The sequence below is a fragment of the Penaeus monodon genome, chromosome 16 (genome assembly GCF_015228065.2).
Source record: "Penaeus monodon isolate SGIC_2016 chromosome 16, NSTDA_Pmon_1, whole genome shotgun sequence".
Lineage (NCBI taxonomy): Eukaryota > Metazoa > Arthropoda > Malacostraca > Decapoda > Penaeidae > Penaeus > Penaeus monodon.
Genome location: NC_051401.1, coordinates 26,489,278 through 26,501,777, shown reverse-complemented (window position 1 = coordinate 26,501,777; position 12,500 = coordinate 26,489,278).

Below are 12,500 nucleotides of genomic sequence, written 5' to 3'. Positions count from 1 at the left end.
TTAATGATTTTATCTATAAATGTTTTATTCCATGTTTTACGTTATTTACATCGTACTTTTTTAGGCTTTTTAGCGATGTGCAGTGCCGTCATTGCTTTGTAATAGCTTTATTTTTCAATGGTTTTTTAATTATTTGTATTAGCCTTTTAAACTTTTTTTATATCATTCTCGTTTAATTTTGTACATGCCAGCTTTTTCATATTTTAATTATTTTATTATTGAATTTTGTGAAAATGAAGGCAGTGAACGTCACCAATGTCACGTGACGTCCCGTGTGTAAATACTGAACCGTGAACAATGAAGGAGAGATCTATCTGGAACTGTGGTTTGTGTCAACTCCTCTGGATTTACTGTACTTCAGCCTGAGACGTGCCGGAACAAAGGTTTGTACTGAGCAGCTGCCCCGTTACTTGCCAGGTCTTTTGCTGACTTTGTCTTTATGTTTAGTTTTATTATGTTTTCATTGTTTTAATTGATTTAGATTTATTTTACGCCGAAGCCCTTCAGGATTCGGCTCTTCCCACTTCGTTTCTTTAAAACCTTCATGTCCCCTTTTAAGTCCTAGTAGTTAATATTTTTTAATTTTTTTTAAGTAGTGTACCCGTGACCTTTCTTTTTCTTATCCCTGTATTTAGTAAATTAACGTAATTTTTAGTATGTGTTCTTGTGTTTACTTTTATGCCTTAAGCATTTTTAATCATTCGTATCGTTTTAAGTTCTTTTATTTTGTCATGTTTTAAAGATAGGCTGGAGCACAGGACTTCGGATCATATTTCTCCGGGGGGGACACAAGGGTACTGTCAACCTGCGTAAGGATCTGTCACTGCCCGCTACCATTTTACAGGCCCAGGATTCTGTATAAAGTTTGTTTCAGGGGAAGTGAACGGGACCCTTATTTGCGTCCCTAAGCCTTTCTCGGCTTCAACGAGAGGCGTCATCTCGCTTCATGAGGCTGGGTTAAAGTCGGGCTCCTCGTTACGGAACCAACAACATCCTTACAATTATATGTACATATATATTATATATATATATATATATATAATATCTATATATACTTAATGTATATAATATATATGTATAATATACATTATATATATAAATATAATTATAAATGTATATATTTATTTTTATTATATATAAATATCTATAATAGATAATATATATATTATATATATACTATATATATAATGTGTGTGTGTGTGTGTGTGTATTGTGTAAGGCGTGGGCGTGTCTTTGCGTGTGCGTGCGTGTGTGTGTGTGTGTGTGCACAACACCCACACATACACCATGCACCCAATAAATACATATGTATTTATGTATGGTATATATATATAGATATTATATATATATATATATATAGTATATATATTATATAGTATATATATACATACATTACTCTCGGGGAAATGTAGGCCGGGTGATTTCAAACACAGGTGAAGGCGGTTAATAATTGGTGTAACTAAGCTATTTAAAATTTATATTTCTTCATCTTTAATACCCAGTGATCCTCCCCGACGCTCTCAACTTACCTCTGTATCAAGTTTGGAAGGGGTCCTAGTGGGTCTCTTTGCCCATACCTTTTTGACGGCTTCTTGAAGTTTTCTATACGCTTGATGACTGGAATATTCTAGGTCAGTCGTCGATGTACCAGAATCCCATGATTAGATAACCCAATTTGTTAAAGACTTTGCTGAAATTGAACAAATGTACAATAAGTTGAAAAAAAATGCGCCAGTCCAGAAAAATAATAAAATAAAATTAAAAATCAGATTAAACTGCATTAACACCTCAAAATAGACTTTATTACTAACCTTAACATTTGTGGACCGAACAATTAATTAACCCCTTCCGCTCGTAGATAAATATCTTGTTGTTTAAGGTTTGGCAGTCCACATTAGAGCGGAGGATTAAAGGGCTCACTCCCCCAAAAGAGGTAGCCATCCTCCCTATGTCGCGAATGACCGTAGAAGTGGCTACGTCGCTCCAGAGATCAAACGCGAAGTCGACCCTTCGCTTCCGTATTGCATGGGTGAGAATACGTTCTTTACAACAGCAACCTGTAACCTGAGACGTCTCCCGACCGCCTTGTTGTTCTTTTTTTTCGAAATTAACGGTCTGTGATGCGTGGATTCTTTCCACTCTGACATACTCTGTTCGAGGAATTATTCTTCTTTGCCCCTCGCCAGGTATCTACACACCGAACAAAATAATCGGCAATTGACGCCCAATATTTTGTACTATTGTTCGCCTAATGGCCAGCACCCATTGGGTAGTTCTTTATAGATGAGGAGGTATATTTGTGATAATTCTTTTATTTCAAGGCATGGTATTAGACTTAAAAGAAACTCAATACGTAAGAAAAAAATAAAAATAAATAAATAGATAAATAAATAACTAAATCAATATATATCATATAAGATATATATATATATATATAATATATATATATATATATAACATATATATACATAACGGATGTCACCAACGATGAACGTCCCTACCCTTACAAAGCCAATCAGTAGTACGCTGGCAGGGCAACCCCACTAAAACAGCCCAACATATAAGGGAAAACCGTGTCCTTTACTATTTTAGCAAAAATCATGACACACATCACACACACACACACACACCAATACACACACACCACAACACACACACACACACACACACACCACACACACACACACCACACACACACATATATATATATATATAATATATATATATATATATATTATATGTATATATACACACACAGACACCATATATATAATATTAATATTTATATAATTATATATATATAATATTTGTGTGTGTGTGTGTGTGTGTGTTGTGTGTGTGTGTGTGGGTGTGTGTGTGTGTTGTGTGGTGTGTGGTGTGTGTGTGTGTGTGGTGTGTGGGCATATCATATATTATATATATATAATATAATATATATATATATATACTATATATATATATATATATGTATATATATAATACATATATTATGGATATAACTAAGTTAAATATAAGGACATCAAGTCCGCCCTCTGACATCAAATGCGAAATTTGACTTCAAATTCTGATAAGTGCGATTATCAGTAAAAATGTGGAAATTATTAATAAGTACATGTGGCAACACATAGACTGGTCCGAGGCCAAAATTAATTACACTCAGAAGGGGAACAACAAACTCATACGTAAACCGCAGCCAAATTTAACTTGAAGACCATAGCGACATAATTTACTTAACACAAACAATATTCACATCTCAGGACGAAAGATCATAACATTTAATCAAATCAACAAACAGTTCACTGACAATAAAGGGATAGCTGCCTTGATGTAGGCGTTAGAACGTCCAAGCAAAGCTCCAGTAAGCTCTCCCAGAAACTCACTTCTTATAGAAATGTAGGGGTCATAAAAGCATCGTCCAACAGAGACCCAAAAATGAAATTAGTTAACTAAGAAAGACTATACATAAAACGCAGAGATGTACGGAAATGCAATACTTAAATAATAAATGAATCAGTGATTCTACAAGGCACTAAGCATGAAAATAACTAAAAGTGGAATCGGAAATAGGAAGAAGAAATCAATTATATGCATAAATTGACCAGACTAAGAAATGATATATAAAAAATGAAATCACAAGAAGTAGTGGGAAGACTTCTACAGGGATCCAAACAACTCAATGAAACAGTCACAGATAAAGTGACGCGTAACTATACACGTACCTATATCACAACAAAAGACTAAAAAGAGCCTAAAAGTATAAAGAGAGGAAAACACCAGGTGAAGACGGAATTAGTATAGACATTATAATAGATGCAGGAGACATTGCAACAGTGACCAACTAGCCATCTGTTTTTAACAATACCTTCTCAATGTAAAAACTCCGAAAGCCTTGAAAAACAATGATTTTGATACATAAGAAAGGGGATAGACAGATCTAAAATAACTACAGATTCATAAGTCCTCCTTTCAGTACTTAAAACTGTTCACAATGTCTCAGCAACTCGCATCTCCTGACAGTCCTGGATTCCGACCAGGTCTAGAAACAGGCTCTGCAGTGGGATTTTCAACAACAGACCACACCAAAACGCTCGCCCAAATAAGAGAAAAAATAATCGAATATAGAAACGCCTTGTGTATGCATTCATCGCTACAATAAAGGCATTTGACTCCTACACTACCAGCAGTTTCAAGAAGCTATTCGAATTCAGGGAGGTAGAGGATGTATATTGTAAAATGTTGTGAGAGAATATAGAACAAAGATGGGAGCAGCAATCCGTAACTCCACCGAAACCAATAACATACCGTATCAAAAAAAGAAAAGGGGTGCTATTACTGGTGATACATCCTCACCACAACTATTACATCTTGCTTCAGGAAATTTCAAGAAGTTAGAATGAACGGAAATGATATCAAAATAGGAGACGAATACCTAAACAATCTAAGATTTGCAGATGATATTGTTCTCTTCAGTTACACTGCTTTTCCTGTGAATCCTCCTTTGCGCGACGTCCTGCTCTCTTTTTGTCCAGCAATTCGCCCTCAGGGAGCCGCAGAGAGAAAGTGAAAGAGAAAAACAGAGAGAAAGGGAGAAAGAACGAGAGAGAAAGAGAAAGACACATACAGACAAGGGAACGAATGAAAGACAAAAGAAAATCGCATAAAAGACACTTCTCGCCAAAGGCCAAAGAATTGAGAGAGACGCAGACCGAACCAGGCCTTCACCAGGGGGGGGGGTTTTCAATCTCTTCATCACCCCACCTCGACCACGACCCTTGAACACAGGCGTCCTTCATGGGTCTCACATTCACCCTCCTTAATAAAACTACTAACACGACCCCTTTTATTCATCTGCATTAAAGGCCACTGCCTCTCGTTCACAATGTGTGTTTGTGTGTGTTGTGTGTGTGTGTGTGTGTGTATGTTTGTGTGTGTGTGTGTGTGTGTTGTGTGTATTATATCTATAGATATATGTATTATATATTTATATATATATATATATATATATAAACTAGTTATATATATATATATATACATGTATATATATATATATGTATATTATATATGTATATATATATATATATAAGTTAATATAGTATATATATATTATATCATATACACGCACATATACACACACACACACACACACAAACAGCACACACACACACACACACACACACAACACCATCACACACACACACACACACACATATATATAATATAATATATATATATATATATATATATATATATTATATATATATATTATATATATATGTTATATATATATATATATATAAATGCATATATATATATATATTATATATAGTATATATAGTATATATATATAATATATATATATAATATATATATATATATATATATAATATATAAGGATGTGTGTGGGGTGTGTCCTGTGTGTGCATGTGGTTAGCGCATATGTGTGTAGATACATATCTCAGTGAGATAAGATAAAAGTTTTATGTGGTGACTAGCTTTTTTAATAGATAAGTGAATGTTTCGAGAATTCCTGTTTGCATTGGCTATTATATATCTCTTTCAGAACGCTGGTGCGTGCAGCGTATAATAAGACCACGTGATTAACATCCCACTACAGTAAATGTATAACGGAATGTTGCATTAGTGTTTGTCTGGCGATAAAATGGGAGTCCATAAATCTTAATGTGATGTGCTTCCCAGCAGGGACGTTGCAAATTTTTATAATTCATTTAATTATCACGATGATCTCACCTAGCCTACCTGGCCACCCTCAATTGAAAGCCAATTATATATAGATATATATATATATATATATATATCTATATGATATATATATATATATATATATATATATAAACAAAGTAATACTTAAACATACATTGTGTGTGTGTTGTGTTGTGTGTGTGTGTGTGTGTTGTGAGTGTGTGTTTGTGTGTTTCGTGTGTGTACTTGTAAGGAATGTAGGTATGTGTATATATGTATAATATAATGATATACATACATACATACATACATATACACACATACAATGTATAATGAATACACACAACACACACACACACACACACACACCACACATGATTATATATATATATATATATATATATATATATAAATATATATATATATGTCCATATATTTCTATATATATTTATACATATATATATAAATAATATATATATATATATATAATTATATAATATATATACATATATATAATCTATATGTGTGTGTGTGTGTGTGTAGATATATATATATAGATATATATATATTATATATATATATATATATATCTATATATATATATATATATATTATATATTATAGATATTTTATATATATATATATATAAACTGTGTGTGTGTGTGTGTGTGTGTGTGTGGTGTGTGTGTGTGTGTGTGTGGTGTGTGGTGCATATTGTACATATATATTGTTTGTATCTGTGTAATATATATGTATTAATATTATATATTATATATATATATATATATAGATCTAATATATATAATTATATTATATATATATATATAATATCATATTGTTTATGTATCTCTTTTACATATATATACATATACTACATTACATATATATATATATATATATATATATAATATATTTCATATTATATATGATATATATAGTAGATATATAGTATATATTTTAATATATATATATATATAATTACTATATATATATGTAAATATATATATTATATTATATATATATATTATATTATATATTTATATATATAATATATAAATATATATATATATATATTATTATATATATGATATGTGTGTGTGTGTGTGTGTGTGGTGTGATGTGTGTGGTGTATGTTGTGTGTTATGTGTGTGTGTGTTGTGGTGTGTGTGTTGTGTGTGTGTGTGTGTGGTGTGTCTATGTGTAATGTGTGTATTAGTATAATTAATATTTATATTGTATAATACACCACACACACACACACACACATACACCACGATTATATATATATATATACATATATTAGATATATATATATATATATATTATAATATTCTATTTCTAACCTGCGTTTATTCACATACTTATCCACGTGCATTTGCATATACCTATAGGCGCGCGCACTCACACACAGACGCACTCACACACACACACACACACACAACACACACACACCACACACACAACACACACCACACACACACAACACACCCACACACACTCATCGCGAACACAACACACATACACACACACACACACACACCCATACATACACAAACATACACACACACACACACACACAAACACACACACAAGAGCTTAGGTGTCTCTCGTGTATTGGTGTGAATTCTTGCTTATATATGTCTCTATAAAATAACCCACAGTGCCATCGTCCTTCGTCTAACCTACCTGTACAATTCCCTATCTCTCTCTCTCTCTCCATTATTTTCTCTCCCGTTCTACCTAATTATTACCCCCCCCCCCCTCCCAGGTGCGTCCACTTGCCTTTACTATCAAGAGCTTTTTTGCCAAATGCCAAAAAACATCTTGGACTCCTACATCGGAAACCATGCTTACTTGTCAGATACATATTTCGACAGGAGCAAAACAGAGGTTCATCACAGTTGAGTGATGAATTGTTACGTGGAAAGGAGACTAATATATAGTAATAATATCATACTGAACGCACACATATAAGACGAAAATCATTCCTTAAAATAGCAAGCGAACGAAACAAGAGAAAGGAGTGTTTAACAGATAACCTACTGAATCTGAATTGCGATAAATGTTTGACATCATTGGGAGGTTTTGTCCCTGGAAGTTTGCGCGGCGGAAATGCAACGAGACGAAACAGAGAACCGATGTCGCAAGTAAATATTTCGGTGCCGATTGTGAATCCTTAGAAACCAACGCCATTGTTTTAAAAACTTTTCATGTTAAGTTTTTAGTCTTTCACTTGAAATGTTTTCGAAAAACTGTACAGTAAAACAGCAATAAGGTCTTTGTTGTTTGTATAAATGTAACCAAACGTGATACGATAATAGTAATCTGATAAGGAAAGGAACTTATAAGGAAAGGAAATTAATAAATAAAGCTAATTCCGAACATGTTAGTGTATTCTATGGGTGTGTGTTCTAGGGTCCCGTACTTCTTTCAAGAAACTGGATTATATGTCTTCTCATTAAAACAAAGTACCACTATGTAGAATATAATATACTGCATTTGAAAAGCTTGTACAAGTAATTTGCTGTAGTCAATTGTAGGAATTATATCAAAATGTTTATTGGTTTTACAGCCTTGAACATACTCATTTTTTATGTTCATAAGTAAAAAGAGTTCGCGAGATCCCAATCCAATCCCAGATATATCTGGTAGTCTGGCTGTTACATCGTGTAATATATCAGTATTTGAAAGAGTCGTTTTCTGTGTCCATCCTTATCAGGCTCTCTATCTCTCTCTCTCTTTCCTCTCTCTCTCTCTCTCAATTCTCTCTCCTCTCTCGATTTTCTCTCCTCTCTCTCTCTCTCTCCTCTCTATAATATATATATATATATAATATATATATATATATAATATATAAGATATATATCATATATAATATATATGATATATATATATTATACTATATATACATATATATTTATATATATATATACTATATATATATATATATATAATATATATGTGTGTGTGGGGCCGCGGTGCCGAATGTTTAGATCGTCGACTCCAGACTGTCAACGATGACAATCTTAGTTCGGGGGTTCGAGTCACCGGCCCGCGCGTTTGTTCACTTGGGCAAGGAACTCACCTCGATTGCCTACCTTAAGCCCTGGTGGCCAACCACTCAAGGTCATGCCCGGGTAATAGAGATTTGACTCGATAAAAACCACCGGGCGGAAGGCAACGGGCAAACCACCCCACAAAATTGCCAAGAAAAACATGGAAGCCCATGATCGGACAAGGCCGCGGGGGCCCAATGGTTAGAGCGTCGGACTGTCACAAACGGCAATCGAGTTCAAGGGTGCGAGTCACCGGCCAGGCGCGGTTGTTCCCGTTAGAGCAAGAACTTCACCTCCAATGCCTACCTAGCCATTGGGGGGGTGGCCAAGCCAGCCCAACTCAGTGCTGGTCCCAAAAAAGCCCGGATAAAATAGAGAGAATGATTACCCCTAAAAAGGTAACACCGGCACTCTCCGTGGAAAGGAACTGGGGACCCTAACCAGTACTCCACGTCCAAGAGCCTCACAACAGGAAGGCCACAATTGTATCATTGCTGTGACCACGGCGGCCTCAGACATGAAAGCTAAAACCGTTAAAAGAAGAAGAATTATATATATATATACTATATATATATATATCTAATATATATAATATATAATATATATATATATATACTTAAAGTGTGTTTTGTGTGTGTGGTGTGTGTGTGTTTGCATGTTGTGTGTGTGTGTGCGTGTTGCGTGCGGCGTGCGTGTGTGTGTGTGTGTGTGTGTGTGGTGTGTGTGTGTGTGTGTGTGTTGTGTGTGTGGTGTGTGTGGTGTGTGTGTGCGTGCGTGCGCGTTTGAGTGTGTGCGCGCCCGCATGTGTGCTGCACCTTTATATTTTTTCCTTATATGAAACTCATGAATTCTGATGTATCTCCATCATAATTGGCATTTAGAATCTGCCACTTTCCACTTATTTCAAAAATGTTTACTCAAGATTCCACTTTTCCCTGTGATGCCAAAAATCTGAGCTCTAGCGATCTAATAGGTTTTTTTCGCGAGCAGCTTTACATTATTCTATTAGTTAAAAACTCTCTTTTATATCATTAGTATGAGCGAGATAGCAGAGTCATGCTGCTTGGGAGGACATCTATGCTGAGTTAATCAAAATGTTCATTGATTTAACAACTTTCAAACCCAGATGTGTGATCGCATTTTCGTACTAGTATACGTTAGGTTATCATCTGTTCACCTCAGTAATATGTGTACTTTGGCAATTAATCTGATGAATGTTTTCTCATTACATAAATATACTGCGCACATGTGCAATAAGTTTTTCGTTCTCTGTGATGCATTAGGCTTGTACACTGTATTGTGTTTTGTACGAAGCACCGTGATTATTATGTTTACATTCCTGGATAAGATTTTAATCACAAAGCGTTTCGTCAGCAGAAATCTGCAAACACTTGTTTGTTTCCTGGATTATCTTTCCCCTCTGCTCCTGTTACCCTTCTCCAGTCGCCTCCTACGAGGCCAATTATAATTCAAAAAAACATTTTTACTCTGTAGCCCACACACACACACACCTACACACACACACACCACACACACACACTACACATACACATACACATACACACACACACACACACACACACACACACACACACATACACTACACATACCACACACACACACACACCACATACACACACAACACACGATAAAAACCGAGAATCACAGCACTAACACACACACACGGACATACACATACACACACACACACACAACACACACACACACAACACACCATACACATACACATACACACACACACACACACACACACCACACATCACACACGTGTGGTTGTGTGTGTGTGCACGCGTGTATGTGTTCCTTTTATATATACTTATACACACAACAACACACTCACACTACAGCGTACACACACCACCACTACACTCCCAACACACACACACACATATATAATATATATAATATAGATATATATATAGTAATATATATATATATATCTATATTATACTATATAGTTATGTATGTATGTGAGGTGTGTGTGTGTGTTTGTGTGTTTGTGTGTGGTGTGTGTGTATACACATACATATATACAATAAATATCTATATCTATATCTATCTAATCTATCTAACTATCTATCTCTCTATCTATCTATATATACTGTAACTATTCGAAATCTTAAAATTCGGGAGATAGAGAAAAAAATATCTATATAGGCAAACTATAAATATGAATTTAATTGCAGGAAAGGAATACGTTTTCTATCCAAAATTTAGAAATGATCCTTAAGAATCACAGACATTGAATGTTTAATGGCTTTAATGGTCTTAGCGCGCGACACAAAAGGGGTCGTGAAGAGGAGCTTGGAATTGAAAAGAAAGAAAAAGTGAATTTTTTCCTTGTCCTTCTCTGTCCTTTTCACTCCCTAAATCTGTTTCCTCCTGTCTGATGCCGCATGCATATATACGAACATACATTACATTTTCTTAATACTGAATTCATTTCATAAAATAATATTTTCCTCGCATGTTTTCATCATCATCATCAAGGGGCTAACGCCGACGGGGCCGCATGGCCGCATCCACCCTTCGCTTCCAGCCACGAGGATCCCCTCGAGGCGAAGTCTCCAGCAGGCACACGGCCCAATCTCTAGTTCCCACGACAGGTATCGTCGAGCTGTCCCCAAGCCATGGTCTCCTAGGACGTCCCACAAGGTTCTCCTCCACCCAGGTTGTCTCCGCAGAGAAGAGACACCTGGGGATGCAGGGTCGTCCATAGTGAGCGAGCTCGGTGGCCATATAGCCTGAGTTTGGCGATTCCCGGAAAAAATTATGCTAGAACAGGTCCATGCCTCTCTACGGTGTACCGCCGTTTTGACCGTAGTCCTGCCACCTGTAACCCCATGAATCCGGCGAAGGGACTTTGTCACAAAAGGCATCAAGGCGAGCACTCCAAGGCACTGGATAGCGTCAGGTTGCGCTTCCATAGAGCAAAAACTGGAAGTATCAAGGCCTGAAGAAACGCAGTCTTGGTCCTTCTGCATAGTTACCGACATCTCCAAAGCGCTCTTGTTGATCGAGTTCATGGCTCCTGTTGCCGAGGGACCAATCCGTCTACTGCTTCCTGGTCTGACAACCAGGAGATATGGACTACGCTACCAAGGTATGTAAACTTTTCCTGTGACTTCGACGTCCTCCGGTGCCGCAAGCATGGATCGACTGAACGGGTCCCCTAACGCCCCCAAAGTCCTGAATCTTGGGCTTGTCGGGAAGAAGGTGGCTACGTCGCTCCATAGACCGCCGAAGTCGACCTTCGCTTCCGTGCATGGGTGAGAATACGTTCTTCACAACAGCAACCTGTAACTAGAGACTCCCGAGCAGCCTGTTTCTTTTTTTCGAAATACGGTCTGTGATGCGTGGATTCTTTCCAACTCTGACATACTCTGTTCGAGGAATTATCTTCTTTGGCCCTCGCCAGGTATCGACACACCGACAAACTAATCGGCAATTGACGCCCAATAATTTTGTACTATTGTTCGTCTAATGGCCAGCACCCATTAGGGTAGTTCTTATAGATGTAGGAGGTATAATGTGATAATTCCTTTATTTCAAGGCATGGTATTAATACATTAAAGAAAACTTCAATACTCAGAAAAAAATAAAAATAATAAATAAATAAATAAATAACTAAATAAATATATATATATATATATATATATATATAATATATAATATATTATATATACATATATATACATACGATGTCACCAACGATGACGTCCT